We start from the raw sequence: 20408 nt of genomic DNA, 5'->3' as shown, positions 1-20408 counted from the left end.
AGATTAATAGAGGAACGTAGCGCGCGCCTAGCACTGCGGAGGGCTTAAATCAAATTATCAACAGTGAAGGAAAAAAAGTTAATACGGGGTGAAAAATGTTCTGCCGTGTGACGAGAGTTTTTGACGCGTGTGGTTTATCTTTACGAGAAGGACGTATTTAGTGGGGGTCCAGGGTGGTAGGGACTCCCCTAAAAGATTTATCAAGTCTAAAATTAAATAAGCAAAAGCTTTATGTCGTATAATATAAAGTTGATTAATTTCGGAAGAACTTAGAAAATAGCAAGGATTTAATTGTCATTAATAGCTTTTGTTTACAGTGGCTATGACTTTTTATGCGTACCATTACTACTACTAATAATAATCAGATTTTACTTTTCATCAGCTGCACCTAACAACCATTTTGATATTCAATAAATTATCCATTAAAGAAATTGACATTAATTTCTTTGGTAAGACAGCTGTTTTAATAAAAAAAAAATATTGATCTCAAACTAGGCATAAGCTAGATAATGAATACGGGCTGTTATATCTCTATTGTGATATCACCTTTTTTAGCTGTTTATGTTATAATAACAATTATTATTATTATTATTGTTTGGCCTATTTTAATATTCTGAGCCGTTACCACTTTGAACCGATACCCATACTCTTTCCGATTCCTCTCGATACTGATGCCTGAAAATTGTTCAAAATATTGATTAATATTTCAGTCTAATTATAAGCACACATTTATCAGAGTTTTGCTTTGAAACATTAAAATATTACATAAGAATATATAAAAACACCTGTTATGTAGTCACAAAATTAAGTTTTTCATATAGGACTAGTACAAAATCAATGGAAACTTCAATTTTGGTGTGACTTCCAAGATAATTGGACTACGCGGAAATTTTGCAGACACCGCGAACGATCAAAATGGCGGAAAATATCGGTCGGTATCGGTAAATAATATCGACCTATACATCAGCATCGGATCGGCGCAGTCCTATTATTAATATACATTAATCTTATTAACCTGTTAATTACAAAATTATTTACTACTAGGATTGAACCTCTCGTGAGATATAGTTCTACGTGCCTACTTTACGAGGAAGTCTTTCCTTGACGTGTTATGTCAAATGAAATACAGATCGCGCTTCCCTACACGAGAATCGTTTCGCTCAGACGGTGCGGTGCGTTCGATTCCCTGGGCGTTTGTAGGGATCCGCCAATGGTTAGTGGACCTGATCAATTCCAACGTCTCTGTCGCAGGCATCCTTCGCTGCTTTTTGCGGTTTCTTCTCTTCTTTCTTCTTTTTTTAAATCGATTTCTCATCCGCCACCAAGTCGGCCATTTCAGTTTCTTATAAAGGGATGCGTCTGCCCTGTTTCCTGTATTGATAACCCTGGATTTCGTTGCAGGATCTGATTTTTGGTAAGGCTAATTTCAGTGCCGCAGCACTGGCACTAAAACTAAGAATATGCAGTCAACAAGGCACCTAAACTAATTTACATGCACTTCACGCGACACTAAAATCGAGAATTTTGCCTAAAGAGAACTCTAAAACCGATAATCTGCATTTGGAGAAGTCAATAAAAATGAAAATTTGTTTCTAACAAGACATGAATATCGATACGTTGCACTTAACAATGTAAAAACTGAGTATATGCACTTACGAAGGCACTAAAATATAAATGTATACTTATTTAAATGTACGATACTGTACTTTACTTCATTTCCTTATGCATATAAATATGTTTGTGTGTCTGTGTGTGACTTTATGTATGCACTCGTATGTTGTTATTTGCTCATTATTTGAATAGAAAAGTGTAAGCTTTCCTGTAATTGGAGATATGTTCCTCTCTTGGGGGAAAATAAATAACGGAAAATATGCAGATGACACAAAACGAAAAATATACACTTACAAAGACCAGGACGGAAAATATGCACACTAATATGCATTTAACAAGACACTAAAGGGAGCAACTAAAACTTGCAACCTAAGTTGCATTTAAGTCACTAAAACTGAGGACTTGCGTTTTCCAAAGCACTAAAGCAGAGAATTTGCAATTAACAAGTAACGAAATGCATCCTTAACAATGCACTAAAACGAAACGTTTACATTTAAGAAGAGCGATGTATCAATTTGCAGCGAACGCTAAGTAAATATACATTTTCCAACATCTAGTAACTTAAGAATATAGTCATGCGTTGTTTCTAATCCTCACTACATTGCGAAGCATGCTTCGGTAAATAATATTCCTCATTTTAGATTCAACGTAAATGCATGTTAAGAGTACAGAATATAATAAGTAATGCTTATTAACGAATAAGTATTATGATTATTGCTATTCAATTTTATAACCCTCCCCCCATAAAAATTTCTGGTGACGTCCGCACTCAGCAGAAAATACAATATTTATGGATTTTGTATCTTGATGTTCGCAAGCTGTCGAGAGAAGATTTTTAAGCTGTGAACATACTGGTGTCTGCATGTTTATTGAAGCTTCAAGTCGCAATCTCTAATAGCGGCCGTCCTCAGTGCCTGAAAGTAACTCCAGCTATAGATGTTTCATCGCATTCCATTTTAAGTTGCCTATTTTTAGTCCACGAATTCCAGGAAGGGGAGAGGGATATAGTTGAAGTCGACTAAAAATAGGCTGAAGGTTGGGGTTTCCTGAAGGGAAAACTTTATGGAAACAGAGTGTGCTGGATCGAGTTTCATAGCCTACCGGCTATTTACACCATTGCCGACAGATGTGTTGTTGGGTGCGGAGGTGTGTTGGTAAAATTAGCACCGAAATGATCATAAAATTGGGCTTTCGTATGTTTTAGTGGAGGTTAAATCACTTGTCCAGAATATACAACTTTGAAACGGCCATGAACTTATTACTGAAGATTCCAGGTGACTGGCATCAGGTGTTGAATCTGTCTAGGCCTTCCATCCTCAGATTTATGTAATCATCATTAATCCTCAGTGCGGTGATTAGCCGAACGAGGCAGAAAGCCAAAGTCTACACAGACACATACGCACTGAGAGAGAGAAATTTCTTTTTTCCCTTTGTTTCCACTTTCTCTTTTCTTTCCCTATTTCTTTCTCTATTCTCTTTTCCTTTCCTCCCTCTTTTTCTCTCTTTTCTTTCCCTATTTGATTCTCTCCTGAGAAAGAGATGTTTCTTCCTTTTTCCCTCTTTTGTCTCTTCTCTTCCCCTTTTTCACTCCTTTTCCTATTTTCTTTCCCTATTTCTTTCTTTTTTTCTCTTTTTACTCTCCTTCCTTTCCCTGTTTCGTTCTCTTTCCGATGGTTTAGTACACTCATGCTCATAAATTAAGGATAATAGAGGTTTTGGTGCCCCACGATACAGCACTGAAACAAACTAGTTGTGGTAGCACAGACACATGTTTGTAACGAGTGCACTCACGGTCCCCGAAATGACGTGTCAATCATACCCCGGCACTGGGCCAAACGTCGTTATGTGTACGGGAGACCGGTCGTGACTCTCGGTCCAGGTTTTCAAGTTCGGTACTGAGACGGTCGTTTATTGTCATACTATTGCGAGGCGGGGATTAATACCTTGAAATGTTACAATGTTTTGTTTACCTTTGATATGTAGATTCGGACAATCATAAAACACTAATAGCATAATATCCGGTACCTGAAAAACGTCAAATAACAACACTGACGAACGGTAAAAAATGAATATTTATTGTAACAACGAAAAAAAATATTGCAATCAACAACTGTTTACAAAGCCTCCTCAAATTCTCACAACATTCACTCTTCTCTCTTTCACACACATGAGGTATTTTTACATGTGAAGTATGGATACAAATCATGGATCTCATTAACATATCATTCAGTTTTATCTTTAAACCTTTATGTGAATTTAGGGCATTTGTCTGCCAGCTCCTGTGCTCTTTGAAATTAACTTAAGTGCCAGCCCTCGGAAAGCGGTTAACTAAGACAATTGGGTCGGCGTGGTTAAATCTTTCGTTCGAATGAACGTATGCATCCAGTCGTTAGCACGACATTATACAAGTTTCTCGGACGGGGGTAATACACATAAGCCTCTCTCGTCCAATGAGAACAACTACACAATTACATAGTGATGCAAACTTAATTGGCTCCAGCTGCCGGAATACACAAATCAATCGTCGGCGCGAGCAAAAATTACCTTAAAAACCACTATGCAACAAATAATACTATTTCACGCACACGACCTTGCAATAAAAAAAACTACGCTTTCCACAATTAAAAAGGACTCATCAGTCAACTATTGACAAATTAAATGGCGCGACGGGGCGGTCGGTTACACAAGAAATGGAGGACACTTTGACAATTTATACTAAATATTAAAGAAATGAAATGGAGCTTCTAACCCTGAATGCAGACAATTAAATTAGAACATCTGAACATGAAATAACCCTTTTTTTACAACAATACCAAAAATTATCAGATACGGAAATTAGGTTCGGGGTTTCCTGAGTAACTTTGCAAATAAGTGAGACTTCGGCGTTAACAGTACGGTGTTGATACTAACGACGCACGTTTACATGGACATAGACCCTCTGAAGTATACTCTACCAGACTCTGCTACGTTGCGTGGTCATTCATCTCTCCTGGGCGCGGGACCTGCACACGGTTCCTTGGTGGCGAAATTGTTATCCGAGGTCGATCGCGACGAAGGATAATTGCGAAGATATGGTGTACTTGCACCTCCTCAGTACTTCGGGCGTTCCTCTTGTCACTAGCGTCGGGTGTACGTGGTCACGCGCCGGTTCGGAATATCTCTAGTGTCGGGCATCAATTGGACGTCGTTCTGGAGTCGTCCTTCTCTCTCTCTCTCTCTGGTAACGAGCTTCGGTTGGAACGTCGATCTGGACACGTCCTTCGGGCTTTGGTTGGAACGTCGATCTGGAAACGTCCTTCGGGCTTTGGTTGGAACGTCGATCTGGAAACGTCCTTCTCTCTCTCTCTCCCTCTGGTAACGGGCTCTGGGCAGTGTTTGGTTTTGGCGTCGTCTGGCTGGCTTCTGCGTCGTTGCAGGCGTCAGGGGAGTCGACGGACTCCCTTCTCTATCTTCTTTAGCCCTCCATTATTATGTAGTCCACGCTTGGCAAAAACAAATCACCGCGTAATCTTCACCAAAATAAGGCGCACACTGGTAACTCTCTATCTGCGATTCGTTCACGGTACGTAAGGAAACAAAGTTCACGGACACAAAACAATAATCACGCGAGAGTGTAGCGCGGAGATGCTCTCTCTATGAAATCCGGGTAAAAACTGTGTCTGGGATGGTAGCACCGCATATTTATAAGAGATTGAAATTCGTCCGTTGAAAACCACGCTCAGGTGGCTTGGCTTCGCTTTTGGAGGAGATGCGAATGACCTGTGTCCATTGTCTTGAAACGCGGTCGGCAGCGCGTCTTCGATCCTTGCAGGCTTGGGCTCCAGCTGGTTTTCCTGGTCATCCGTGAACATGGGTTCGACCACCCGCTGACTTGAAGCCCGGTCTCGACGAAAATATTCCTTTCTTTTCTTCGTGTTGGTGCAAATATGTCAACTTCAAAGCGATGACAGCTCGGCTGTCACTCAAGAAAAACCCCATCTCCCAACTCCCGACGTCTGGCTCGGATACAAGTTTATTCACAAAATAAAATCAAACCTCACACTTTCATGTTTGTGCATAAAATGAATCAATAAACAAAAAATAATTTATATCGAACTGCGTTTTACATGTCACTAGATACCGTGACATGTTGAACACACAAGAAAGACATCCACATACACTGTTTGACCCTGTTTATTGCAGAAAACATGAGAAAAATCAAAGATACACATATGATACAGAGCAAGGAAGACTGTAAAATGTTGTTCCACAGGTCTTTGAGCATGTGCACAGGTTTCAGTATGGAATGTGATGCCCCTGCACATTGCAACATGCAGTACAACGGCTTGGCATACTCTGGAAGAGTTTGTCGAGCAGCTGTTGGGGAATGGCCTCCCATTCTTGCACCAGTGTCTGTCGGAGCTCCTGAAGAGTCCGAGGAGGTGGAAGGCGTGCGGCGACACGTCGGCCTAGAGCATCCCAAGCATGTTCGATTGGGTTGAGGTCGGGGGAATAGGCAGGCCACTCAATTCGTATGATGTCTTCTGTTTGAAGGTACTCCTCCACAATAGCAGCTCCGTGTGGCCTGACATTGTCATCCATCAGGAGGAACGTAGGACCGACTGCACCTCTGAAAAGACGAACGTAGTCTTGCAGAATAACATCCCGGTACACCTGACCTATTACAGTACCTCTGTCGAAGGTATGCAAGGGTGTACGTGAACCCAAAATAATGCCACCCCACACCATGACACCACCACCTCCATACTGGTCCCTTTCGACGATGTTACCGGGTCGGTATCTGGTTCACGCCAGATGGTTACACGACGAGAATCATTGTTGAGACTATACCTGGACTCGTCAGTGAAGAGTACCTGAGACCATTCTTCCATTGTCCATGTCCATGTGTTCTCTACACCAGTTGTTACGGGCTACTCTGTGACCATGTGACAGTGGGATGCAAATTTCAGGCCTCCGGGCGAATAAACCGTGCCTGTTGAGTCGTCTGTGCACAGTGTGTCTAGAAACAACTGTTCCAGTGGCAGCTGCAAGGTCTCGAGCAGGGGCAGTACTTCGTCAGTGTCTCCGGGCACTTACGGAGAGATACCTGTCTTCTCGTGGTGTTGTACACTGTGGATGTCCACTGTTGTAGCGCCGAGACACGTTTCCAGTGTGTTGGAATCGTTGCCTTAATCGTGAGATGACACTTTGTGGCACATGGAGCACCTGTGACACGACCTGCTGTCTTTGGCCCGCCTCTAGCCGTCCAAGTATCCTTCCCCTCATTACATCATCAATATGTGTTCGTTGAGCCATTTCACACACACACCATTTGCACAACCGAACATAACTGCCCACTTCCTACAGGCACTGTACTCTGGTCAGCAGTTTCGTTCCTATGAGTCATTTGTCTGCTTACAGCGCCACCACACACTGAATCAAGGTCATAGTCAACAAAGGTTCTTTGGTACAGTACCCGGACATCATTTCAAGCTGAAACGTGCACATCAAATATTTCTTTGTACAAGATTCAGCATTATTCTTAATTTATGAGCATGAGTGTAGTATCATCGTCGCCTTGCAATCAAAGTGTCTCGGGTTCGCTAACCGGTCGAGGCACATAGTGGTCCGGATCTCACTTTTAAACTGTAGGCCCAGTCCCAATTAGCCTTTATGTTCATAAAGTGGACTTAAAAAGGAAACTCAAATATAGACCCTAATCTTAGTAAGCCCTAAACTGTCATTTTAGCGTGTTATTCTATTCTGTAGAAAAAATGTCAGCGGCAGCCGTAAATATGTGCGACGTCGTTGCATACACATAACAAAATTTCGTTTTTCAAGGACTCGTAGCGTCGAAACGAGGCTTCAATGGGCCAAAACATTATCAACAAAAGTTCCTTGCCTCGATGCCCTCTATGCGCTGTGAAAGATTGCACCCGGTAGAAGAAACCTTTGAGGAAGATGCTTAGTTTTAAGGAAAAGGTTGGTTCTTAGCTTATGCCAAACACCAATACCGCACTCTGAACGGGTGGCGACTGTTTATGAAAAAGTTGTTTTCCGGCCGCGAAGATTTGCAGAGAAAATTTGCCACATGGAAACGCCGCTTCACAACCTAGTTATATTTGAGGCTGGGCCCAAAGCCAGCTGCTTGCGCCCCCTCCCCTCTTTATGCTGGTATTGGCTGGGAAATTAAGGTTAATTGCGCTTATGGAGTGGGGCAATATGTGTTACGAGAGATCTTGGCGCCTGCAACCATCCTGCTTACACACGAGTGACAGGTGCGTACTTGTAAGGGCAGGAGCTTTTGGCGAAAATTAAAGGTTTGAATTCAAACACTGCGGTTTATTTTACATGCTGTTCAGAGTTGTTGGCATTATTCGGCAAAGCTGAGAAACAAATTGGTAACATAAAGACTACCGGCAGTCGAGCCGGGAAATTTTTGCATGCAGTAGCAGTGTTTTTGTTATTTAGCGTTACCTATCTGCCACTTTACGGTTAATCGTGACGATGAGAGAAGGAATGATAGTAGTGGTTGAATGCGCTAGTGGCTGTCGGTGTTTAATATTTATAAATAATTTGCATGTAGTTAGAATTTATTTGCATGTATTTTGAATAAATTACATTTATGTATCTGCATATTTATAACTTTTATGAATTTTTAATTATTTATTTTATGACAAACATGTAAATAGAAGGTAATTATTGTTACTAAATGTTATGCATATGGTTTTATATTCATTACTTTAAAGTATGTAATGTATGAAACGATAATATTAATGTTTATAGTATTGAAAATAGGTTTTTATGGTTTATGAAACGGTGTGGTAAAGGTCCAATTACGATTTGGGACGGTTCCGGTAATCGAACCCCCGATATGTAATGATAATAATTATAGTGTACTAAGGAATAATAATAAATGGTTCTAGTGTACCAAGGAATAATGTTATATGTTATGAAAGACGGTGGTCCAAGACGCTAGACGAGAGAGGGTGATCTCCGCTGTGAGTGTAGACAGAGAGATCGAATTGAACCTGTGTCCAGGCCAGACTTCGATCCCTGGACCAAAGCACGTAACCAGGGGAGGACTCGGGGGGTTGAAGCCGTCACGAAATCCCCCAAATATCTAATTTACATAGCGAATAGTAGTAATGAATTTTCTTCCTTATCAGGATTAAGTATCTTGTATAATAAGTTGTAATATACTGAGAAATTCATCTTCTTGGCTTCCAGCCCTACTTTTTCACATTTATCTACTATATGGCGGCTGCTAATAGGGATGCCCCTCCCCCCTCTCTTGAAATAAAATTCTGGCCACAGGCCTGCAAGACCCCTGGCGTCGTAGCGCGCTGTGCTAACCACTCCGCCACACACCAACATTTAAAAAGGACACACTGCACTAGTTATTAAAAAAAAAAAGGTAATGGAGATTTCCGTAAGCGAACTCTCCTCACAAAATGTTTGGAATATTGTTATACTAGGCACATCAACTGTGGAATATTATTGTATTAGGCAATTGGTGATAGGCACGGTGGCATATGTCTGCGAAAGAACGAGAACGTCCATCAGACAGATACGATGTGCTGTTGCATTTCAAGGCCGTGTCGATCACCTATTGTGTAACATAACAATATTCCAAACTATTTGTGAGGAGTGTATGTGTGTATGTATGTACCGAGTGGCCAGAAGTTACCCAACCCAGAGCCCTCTGTAGCTTGTTTGAGACATCGCAGAACTCTGAAATGTGGTGAATCCATTATGCAGACCATGGGGAAGAGGATGGCGATTAAAAAAAATAGTTCAATTTTCCGCTACCAGGTTAAAATGTGGCGCTGTAATAATGAATATTGAAAAACATAAGTGATACCTATAGCTGAGTTATTAATTAGAAGGACATTTGTTAGTGGCTGGAAGTTGCGAGAAAATAATCTCTTTTATTGCAAGATTGCAAGGTAAGGACAAATCCATAACCAATTGGAGCAGTTTACGTCAGTATGTAAGTAAGTAAGTACAGCGCCACATTTCAACCTGGTGGCGGAAAATGGAACAATTTTTTTATCGCCATCCTCTTCCCTATGGTCTGCATAGTGGATTCACAAAATTTCAGAGTTCTACGATGTCTCAAACAGGCTACAGAGGGCTCTGGGTTGGGTAACTTTAATTCTGGCCACCCGGTATGTATGTATAAAATGTATGAATATAACTGAATTTAAAAATTCAGGCACCCTGTATTTTTCTGTCCCTGATTCAAGGTATGTGGATCAATCTTGCAGAATTTAAATCTTGGACACACGCGGCATATGTCAGGGTACCACAATAGCCAAACGAACGAATGTGGCGCTAGAGAATACCGGTATTCTCTTTGGAAGTTAATACCTTGCGCAAGGTGGAACGGGTCTGCTAACGAGAAGGGGGAAAATACGACTACAAATTCTGATGATTTATGCTCTTTAGGGCCATGCAGCAAGGCTAACGAAGCATACAACAATGGCCAAGCTGTGATGCGGAGGAAGGGCGACAGCCCACGCCGTATTGTTGCCTCATTCCATACAGTCAACTGTCAAAATTTATCACCTTTTAATTGATGTTCTGGCATAAGATGCCGTGCAAAGGTGGTGGTGAAACTGGTGAACTTTCTTTCATTTTGTCCTGCCACAGTGCTTTTAAAATTTAGTTTGCATGGCAGAAACATACAAGTAACAGATGTTTGTCTCCTACCTGTAGAGGCGTTTTTCCTTAATGGAAATGAATGCCCTATCGAGTCTTGCTCGATGTATACGAATCAATTCATTGTATTTTATACGTGTGATTTATCCACACACCTCTTTAGCACTTCATAAATATGTGGGACAGGAATACATTTTATTACATTTATTGCTTTTTTCCTCAGCTCAGAAGCTATCTTTGCACAGTGTGTTACTTGCCCCCCCCCCCCCCAACACACACACACTTTACCTCCGCACTCGAGGTTCGGTGCACTTCGTACTTGGCTCTGATTTGTCTAGGGGTATCTTTCTTTGTACGACAATGCACGTGGGTTGCTACAAGTCAACATAATTATATATAGTTATATATTTAACTACAAGAAACAACGGATAACCTTTGCGAAACCTTATTGATCAGGGAGATAAATTATCTTGTCCAGCAACTGTGAAATTAAAAACTGAAATTTTATGGATATTTTCTAAAGTTTAATTAACGTTAAATTTGAATGTATATACAAGCCGTATCCGAACATTCATTTCTCTAAATATCGGGCCAAAACTCGAATTTTGGTGTTGGAAATCTCTATTGTTTGTACCTGGATGCTTTACATTTCATGAATGACATCGAGAGATACGCTTGTCACAAGGTAGACTCGCGTTACTCCAAAAAACGTCTTAACAGTCGCGAGGTCGCCCGACGTGTACATTTCTCAACCTCCACGGTGACAAGGCACTAGGCTGCCCGGCGCACCGTAATTACTTCAAAAACATCCAGTACAAACTACCTTTTTACCTGTAAATTGGAGACCAAGGCACTAGCTTGTCCGGCAATCCAATCTCTTACAGCATCCGATTTGGGAGACCTGTCCTCCGGTCCTAGCTGACCGAAGCAAAAACAGCCTCTCCCTTCCAAGTCTCAGTTCCAACAGCGGACCTCCCCCACTCTCATCTGGGAGTTTATATACGTTTTGTTGGCGTCTGTTGCCAACGGCCCTTCTTTCAAAATTTTTAATCTTTAACAGCTAAACTTCGAAACACGAAGAAAGAACAGAGAGCTACATGGTTTTTATACATGGAATATATACGAACCTAAAAATGCATAATACATTGAGATACACTTATCACATATACATATTTTATACACGTAATTACCTAATTAATTAACATATTAATGAATATTTCAATAAGGAAAAAAAAAACACTGTTGCAGGGTAGGTAACAAGTGATGCGATATTTCGCTTGGCCTAACCATATGTGTTGTACAGTCACGAACACTGCCGGTTGCAACGATTCCATTTAAAGTCAATCTATTCATTACAACCCGGCAGTGTCCGTGACTGTACGAATTGTTATTAACCCTGTGCTAGGCACGTGGGGTCTTTTGAGACCCCACAATTTTTTTTCAAGGGTAGCTACTAAATTAAATACACGTGTGTCACCAACGGTTGAAATATCTTATTTTCATTTATTTTCTATAGCATCGTCATATTATAACCGAAAACTCATTTTATTTTTTTCGTTAATTGATCCTAAATATAATGTCACTTCGTACGAGCACTTGGGGCCTTTGAGGACCCCAATGAATATTTCGATTTATTGTTTCTTCTACCGCTCGATATTATTATATTATTGTATTATTATTATTATTATTACCTAAATATAAAGCCACTTCGTGCGGGCACTTGGGGCCTTTGAGAACCCCAATGAATATTTCGATTTATTGTTTCTTCTAAAGTTAATTCTGTATGACATATCTTACTATAATAAAATTAATTTAAGCTGAAAACACTTATTTGAATTGCAGTAATGATTTGCATGCAATATATTATCCATCAATTTCAATTTCCTTAAAACATCAAGCAGGGGTCTTAGAAGACCCCAAGCGCCCATCCACGTATTGCAGAGAGTTAAGCATACGCAAATTCAGTGCATGATTGGCCAAGTAAATTAGGATTTCACTATATTCCCCTTTTCATTCTTGGACTTAACATTTCTTCGTTTCTAAATTTACTACACATATTTTACTTTTTGATTCCTGTTAAATTACATATCACTTGTTCATACCTTAAATAAGAACTTTTCTTTTTTTCATAAGTGATGCATTGTGGTTCTTGAAAGACGAACGTATTTTTGTAACGAGATTTCCAAGCAACCATTGTTTCGATCCGTTCTGAATATCTTGAGTTACCGTACGTAAAGATCCGTAAACTATTTTTAGTTTTTTTTTATATCATCATGTTTGAGAATAAACAATACACGGGAGAAGTAAAGCAGAACTTATTGTTGGAGCGTAAAAAAAGCTTTGTTGCATGCCATAGAAAGTTGTTATAATTGTCCCAGTCTCTTGCATACCAAGGATGAACCTTCGCATTAGACAGGCTTGTTCAACAAGTCTTTATGTTGCAGTCATACTTCTGCGCAACGAATCTACAAGACCAAGTTCTATCACGAAAGTGGGAGGGAACAGAGTGCAATAAACCAAAAGTTTGACTAATTACCCTGCTTTTCTTCAACATTTATTTCATCATCATCCTCTCCTTTTTTTGCCATCTTCGCAATGATGTCCTTTGTACTTTGCTTTTGCCATAATATTCTTTAAAGCTGTGATCACACTCTTCAAGTCTTCAGCAGTTTTCTTGTCTTCACAAGAAAGTTTATATGTTTCTGAACATAAGGGGATGCAAGACCACCCACTGTGGCTTTTAGACTTGATTGTTCGTTTCCGATACTTACTGATTAAAATAATACAATACTTTGTAATATTTCAGATGCTAATTAATGAAAATTAATTTTAATCTTAGATGATCACCAGTAAAGGAAGACCAACCCGCTTGCTGTTCATGCATGAAACATGCTAAACGAGTTATATCTTGTTTAATCTAAAAGTAACACATTTTAAAGTAACAGTCGCTGTACTCGGTTACAGTAAAACCGCGTTAATCCGGTTTTAAATGTGGCTAGAAGTTAACTCGAGAACTTCCCAAAGAAATGGCAGTCAACGGCAGTCAACCATTGATGAAATTCTGTTTCCCGCAGACTTTGTACTGTACTGTATAGTGTATTTAGGTCTATGCCCTTTAAATACACCATAATAAACGTGTTTTGTTGCTATAAACGGAGTTTTAATGCACTTTCTACTGTTCTTTTAGGTTATTTTAGTTAATCCGGACTTTCGTTAAACCGTACAACTTATCCCCCATTAGTCCGGATTAACGAGTTTTTACTGTATTTTCCAAAGTGAACATTCGTAACTAAATTAGTTTTTGAAAGACGTAACGGTAAATATAACTCCGAAAGATCCTAAACTAGTGTAATAGTACAGTCACGGACACTTTTGGATTGTAACAATCACATTGAATTCGAATGAGATTATTGTAACCCAGAAGTGTTCGTGACTGTACATGTAGGATCCCGGATACCTGTAGTCATCATATGCAAGTACAGAAGGTCAAATTACGTCATATTATTGATTGAACTAAACAAATAATTACACTCGCACGCTATGCAAGCACATTTACTTTACACATTTATTTTGCTGCAGTGTTCGATACTGGGCATTTTCACTTAGGCGCCATTTGGAACCCCTGGCGTCGTAACGCAGTGTGCTAACACGGCTACACGACTAACAACCACTGGAAGTCCATTATGGCCATAAGCAGATCATCCGCCGAATTGGTCTAGTCGCCAAAAGTGGCGACTACCAACCGCTAATTTCGAACATTCATTTGGTGCGGCTGCGACACTACGCGCAGATATACGGATAAAGTTGCGGAGGGAAGAAAAACGTTTTGAAAGGAAGTGTGGTAAAAGTTACGAAACCGGATATGCTCGTAAAAAATATATATCCCAGACTGCAGCGAGCCATGTAGAATGGGTCTGTGATGCAACGGCAAAATTAAAATAGGCTAACATCAAAAGTAAGGGGAATGCAGAACGTCGTTAAAAACCGCGCGAGCACCCATGTTCCCATGCTAGTTGATTCTGACGGCCCACGAGCAATTACATGTCATTTGTTTCCAGTACGTGGAGCGTGGAAGCAAGGGGAAATTGCACATGGATCGTGTGAAAAGTCAAGAAGTTGCATGCATAAAGGGATGGAAGGAATGTCAGTGTGACGTAGTGCCGGTACAGCACATGCCACACGACGGAGTCCACCCAAATCAACACCGGTGCTGACTTCTCGGAGTATCAGCGGTTGAACACAGAGGTGAATATAAGCAGGTGGGTTCATAATATGATTCGTGGGTTCGGCTGTACTGGGGTGGTGGTTGTTGTGTTTGTTTTTAAATCAACTTTATGCTCAGAAAGGCCAATTGAGACAGGACCTGCAGTTTCAAGTGTTTTGTGTTCTGACGTTGGTTGGAGATATTTTCAAAAGAATAATAAAAACTAGAGTTATGAGAATGAACTGACTAATTTGAAGTGGACTAGAAATTTTGCTCGGAATAACCAAAAATAGGCTACCAACTATGGCTACGCTAAGGTGGACCCCGGGTGGAATATGCCCGGGGGTGAGGGGGCAAGGGGGCCATGGACACCCGTCCTTGAACCATGAAATATTTTAATATGAACATTGAAAAACTTACGAAAATAGCATTGATGATTTTGTAGATTTAGCAAGAATTTGGATTTTGTCCTTGCATAAATGAATGAGTTGTTTGTGAAGAGAGGCAGGCTTCAGAAGTCTGCAATATTTGGCATTTGATGACCTGATTTAGTCCGAACAGTCCATTCTTCTTAATCCTCGTGCAGGCTTTTTTTTCAAACACCAGTCGTGATGCGAAAATGTCATTTTTTGTGGTTAACTCAAATTCACACATGTTCATCATAAAAATCATTGCTAATACGCATGATTTAATTCATAAATATATTGTTTTCTAAACAGAATTACCATGGCTGTTCAGTGGTAACTGATTAAAGGAAATTAAATGAAATTATAAAATATTGTTAATATTACTTCTGAGAATTGATGGTAAACAATAAGCAGCAAACTGTGTACACCATGTGACAACCTTGTTTGTAAGTGACTGTTCTGCTGACTGTCGGGCCTATCAGCGATTTGAATTATTCTGTTACTATCATAGCGTTGGCGGTCTAATACTCTCCAGCAGAATTTCGGATCTTCTCTTTGTTTCACGCGGACCTTCGTGGCAGAATGGAAAGCACAGCACTCTACGATGGCGGATACAAATCCCGCCTGGGCAGGGCTGTTCTTTGTGAGTGTCCCTTCATCAATTTGATCATATCATCACTCATCCTCATCATCGTAATTTGCGAAAAGTGGCAGAAAAGCAACGTAATATACCCAAATCATTCAATAAATCGATCATTATGTGCTCTCTTGGATGGAGCCGTCAGCTTGTAGCAAAACAGTGGAAAAGTTTCACTTTCTCTTTTTTCTCTTTCACTTTTTCCGTCTTTCTTTCCTTCCTTTTTCTCTTCCCTTCCTTCTTGCTTTCTTTCCTTCCTTCTTGCTTTCTTCCCTTCCTCCTTCTCTTTCCTTCTTTTTCTTCCCTTCCTTCTTGGCTTTCTTTCCTTCTCTTTCCTTCTTTCTCTTCCCTTCCTTCTTGCTTTCTTTCCTTCCTTCTTGCTTTCTTACTTTCCTTCCTTCTTGCTTTCTTTCCTGCCTTCTTGGCTTTCTTTCCTTCTTTTTCCTTCTTTCTCTTCCCTTCCTTCTTGCTTTCTTTCCTGCCTTCTTGGCTTTCTTTCCTGCCTTCTTGGCTTTCTTTCCTTCTCTTTCCTTCTTTCTCTTCCCTTCCTTCTTGGCTTTCTTTCCTTCCTTCTTTCGTTCCTCTTTCTCTCCTTCTTTCTCTTCCCTTCCTTCTTGCTTTCTTTCCTTCCTTCTTGCTTACTTTCCTTCCTTCTTGCTTTCTTTCCTTCCTTCTTGGCTTTCTTTCCTTCCTTCTTGGCTTTCTTTCCTTCCTTCTTGCTTTCTTTTCCTTCCTTCTTGCTTTCTTTCCTTCCTTCTTGCTTTCTTTCCTTCCTTCTTGCTTTCTTTCCTTCCTTCTTGCTTTCTTTCCTTTCCTTCCTTTTTGCTTTCTTTCCTTCCTTTTTGCTTTCTTTCCTTCCTTCTTGCTTTCTTTCCTTCCTTCTTGCTTTCTTTCCCTTCCTTCTTGCTTTCTTTCCTTCCTTCTTGCTTTCTTTCCTTCCTTCTATCCTTCCTCCTCTTCCTTCTATCCTTCCTCCTTTCTTTACCTAGCACTTAGCTGAATGAGTAGTCACACAGCTAACGATCGCTGCCTCCTGACGTGAAGCTCTATCGCAATCTCCCACCTGACACAAGTGCTTCGTCACGGTCGTTCGTTGCATAAGCCCTCGCGTGCATCGTTCTATCCCTTACGTGCCGAATCCCGTAATTGCATCTCTCGCAGAATTTGCTCTCTCTCCCCGTCTAGGCAGCCGCTGAATGCGGAATCGCCGTGGGTTGATATGCCAAGCTCTGGTTCGTGTGACTGCTCGGGCCGTGGCATTTCCTGAGCGTTCGGAGGTCCTTGAGCCCTCCCTCTCCTCTGCTCCACGACAATTGGCGTGACTTGTCCGTGCATCCTTTTGTTGGTGATTGAAAGTTCCGACTCTGGGAAGTGGGTGTCGTTTTTAAGTGGTTGTTGATCGGCCATCGAAAAATATGCTTTTTCCTTCATTGTTCGCTCTGTGCACGTCCAGTTATGTGGAAATGACGAGCTTGAAAATCCGAAATGCAAACTTATCGTAACCTAGCGGGATTCAAATCCAGGTATCCCATGAATCCTCTTTTTGTCCAAGTTCCATAATCCTGTTCTCTTTACCAGCAGTGATTTGTCCCATCTGGATATTTAAGGGGGGGGGGTGTAAGGGTAGTGCCAAAAGGGCCATAAGTTGGGTCTTTGTGAAAAAAATTAGGGAGATGTTGGATATGTGTTGATAAATCACTGTTACTTCCAAGATCCAGTTGTCTTTTGTCGTTACCATGTTCCCCAATCCGGTCCCAGTTACCGGTTTCCAGAATCCAGATCTCATTACTACTAGGTTCCCGAAAGATTTCTCGTTACTGTTTAGATATATTGGAAAGTATAGATGACGCTTTCGCTTGGTTAACGTCCAAGATCTGAAGAGAGCTGTCGCTACGTACGTGGGTGGGGATAAACAGCGGGAGAGTTGTTTTCGTCCAATCACACTCAACCTTCAGCCAATGGGCGCAGCTGTTATTCTGCTCGTCTACTCCACGTGGAGTCTCCGTCACATGACTGTGGATATCCTGTTGCCGTACTTTGCAACTTCAATGTGGAGACCGTGGGATGGCGGAGGGACAAGGTGGCGTAGAGTAGATGTGTGGCAACACTGTGGGTTGAATGTGATTGTTGCAGCTGGTGGGCGCGCTCCGTGGACTTCAAAGCTAGCCGATCGTTAACGTAGTTAGCGTGTCGACTATATAAGTATGCAGCCATTTGCTGAATGGACTATAATTTCAATTTTTCTATTGTCATGGCAACGTTGTTGATTTTATTGTATTCTAAAAAGAGTTTTAAATATAAAAATGTATGAATCCACATACTTGATTTAATATACAAAGTTAGTGTGCAAGACAATAGCAAAAAAAAGATACAATAGTTATCAGGTTTCCGTTCTAAAATCCGGTTCTCGTTTCCGGGTTCCCGAATCCGGTTCTAGGTACCGGATTCCCACGTTCATAATTTGTCTCCCGAAACTTGAATCCTGGATATTCCTCGAATCGTCGAGGATTCGCATCCTCCCATTTCTAATGGCTGGAGCCTTGTTGTAGAGAGAAGTCCAGATCAGAAACATGTCATGTAGCATTGTTTTTTGAGAATATACGCAGAAGATACAACCATACATTTTGTTTTCATGATATCCAGTAGGAAGAGTGCGTCAACAATATACAAAATGTAGGAATATGCGAGAGGTTTTATATCATACAGTTATATGACAAATGAGATCTGCTACGAGTTAAAATTTTACTCCTTCAATGGTCATGTCGAGGAGAAAGTAAAATAAAATGTATTTAATAAACAAAATTGATCAGAGAACTCGGCATACACACCAGTATTATCTCTTCAGATAAATAAATATACCGGGTGTTTCAACAGAAACGCCGTGATTTGAAATGGCATTTTAAAATATTTATGATAACTACTAAAAAAAAAATACATAATCTGATAGAAAAAACGCAAAAGTTTAATGGAAAACATGTTCGAAATGTCCACCTTGACGATTTATCACTTCTTGCACCTGGTTGCACATGTTATAAAATATCTGACCAAGGGTTGCACGACTAACTTGTGCAGTACACTGTTCGATGTTTGCTTTCAAATCATCTAGTAATCGCAGTCCTCGTTTGAAAACTTCCTGCTTTAGGAAACCCACAAGAAATAGTGTCACGGGTTTAAATCAGGGCTAGTTGGAGGCTACTCTAAACCATTTTGAAATAAATGTGTGTAGCGATTGTCAGGACAGGTTCAGTTGTATGCGGCGTAGCTCCGTCTTGCTGGAACCATTGCTGACGAATTGGACAACGTTTCCGTCGAAGACCAGGAATGAAGTACAGTATTCCTGCAGCATTTGCAAATAATTTTCTGATGTGACATAGCCATCAAAAGAGAAAGGTCCAATCAAGCCACGTTTCGATACACCACCATACCAAAACCTTTTGTGCGTACAGAGGTGTCTCCTTCGTTCATGTGGATTATAGGTTGCCAAAAATTAAATTTTAGGCTTTTGACAATCACATAACATATACAAATTATTACTGGGAATATACTAAATATTTTTTTAGGGTTATTTCAAATCACGGCGTTTCTGTTGAAACACCCGGTATTAGTGTGAACTTCCTCTTGACCCTTGAAATTTTGGTCAATAGTTTTTGAAAAGACGTATATCTCCCCAGCGACCTCTTTGCTTCATTATCGCCGCGATAAAAGCAAAAAAGTAATCATCCCAGCTCAAGCTGTTAAACAAATGTCTGAGTTTCTAACCTTGTGCGGAAACTATAGGACGTGGTTTTTCTCTAACCTTGGAGAAATAAATAGAATGAAGAAAAACGCAGCTGTTGAAACACTTGGCGATAAACAGGCACACAGTTGAGGTCACAAGGCTTTCCATAGATAAGCTGCTGTAGAGAGCTACGAGGAAGTGCGGGTGCTGTGACGATCACAAGGTAACACTCTTATTCAGTTCATTTTGTGTAGGTTTTGAATTGTAGATCTAGTACTTTCTCCTCACTTTTTCCCCTTCTCTCGCTGGCACTGCACCCTACAATTATCCACTAACCTTTTTCGATCTCATAACGTCTTACAAATCCATCCCACCTTGGATATTTGTTTCCTTGTTTAATATATATTGTTTATTTTCGTATTATTTTGGCAATCCCGTCACTGGACCTCTTTTCCTGGAATTTGAAAACTCCTTACTAATTCTTCAATACCTCCTTTCTCTATTTGCCTCGTTCTCTTTTATGAGGACCTGGTGGAGGTACATAATAGTTCGGATCCTACCTTAACCTGTAGGTCCAGTCCTGATTAGCCTGTCTGTGTATAAATTGGACTTAGAACTCAAATTCAGCAGCATCAACAGGTAACTCCTTTTTTCTTTTTTCCTATTTCTGCCCCCCCCCCCCATGATTTTGGTCTATTTCTCTTTCTTTGAATCTTTTTCTTGAATACTCCCTCTCGTGTCGATTACTTCTTTTATTACTTAGGAGTAATACTAACAAATGAAAATGATATTAAAGAGGAAATAAAAAGCAGGCTTAATGCAGGAAATAGATGTTAATTCTCTCTTCATAAACTTTTGTCTTCTCGTTTAACATCTTAGAAACTAAAAGTTAAAATATACAAAACAGTAATTTTGCCTGTAGTATTATATGGGTGTGAAACTTGGTCCCTTACATTGAAAGAGGAACATAAATTGAGAGTATTTGAAAATAAGATCCTTAGGAAAATCTTTGGACCTAAAAGGGATGAGGAGACAGGTGAGTGGAGAAGGTTACATAATTTAGAACTACATAATTTGTATTCATGTCCAGATATTATTAGAATAATTAAATCAAGAAGACTTAGGTGGGCAGGCCATGTGGCACGAATGGGAGAGGAAAGAGGAGTTTACAGGATTCTTGTTGGGAAA

At 40.4% G+C, this 20408-nt stretch overlaps 1 protein-coding gene across 4 annotated transcripts in view; it reads left to right on the top strand.

Moving 5' to 3' along the window:
- Positions 1-20408, top strand: part of LOC145980779 (1-phosphatidylinositol 4,5-bisphosphate phosphodiesterase-like) — a 219587-nt gene that overhangs the window by 36657 nt on the left and 162522 nt on the right. The window contains exon 1 of one of the 4 annotated variants that reach the window (XM_083113854.1): positions 19426-19443. The exons of the other annotated variants lie outside the window; for them this stretch is intronic. The gene's annotated coding sequence lies outside the window, so the exon portion shown is untranslated. Of the gene's footprint in view, positions 1-19425; positions 19444-20408 lie in introns of those variants that run through there. 4 annotated transcript variants of the gene reach the window in all.

Source organism: Lepisma saccharinum, chromosome 28 (assembly GCF_977018435.1).
Source record: "Lepisma saccharinum chromosome 28, izLepSacc3.1, whole genome shotgun sequence".
NCBI classification, from domain to species: domain Eukaryota; kingdom Metazoa; phylum Arthropoda; class Insecta; order Zygentoma; family Lepismatidae; genus Lepisma; species Lepisma saccharinum.
This window is presented reverse-complemented; position numbering and strand designations above follow the sequence as displayed.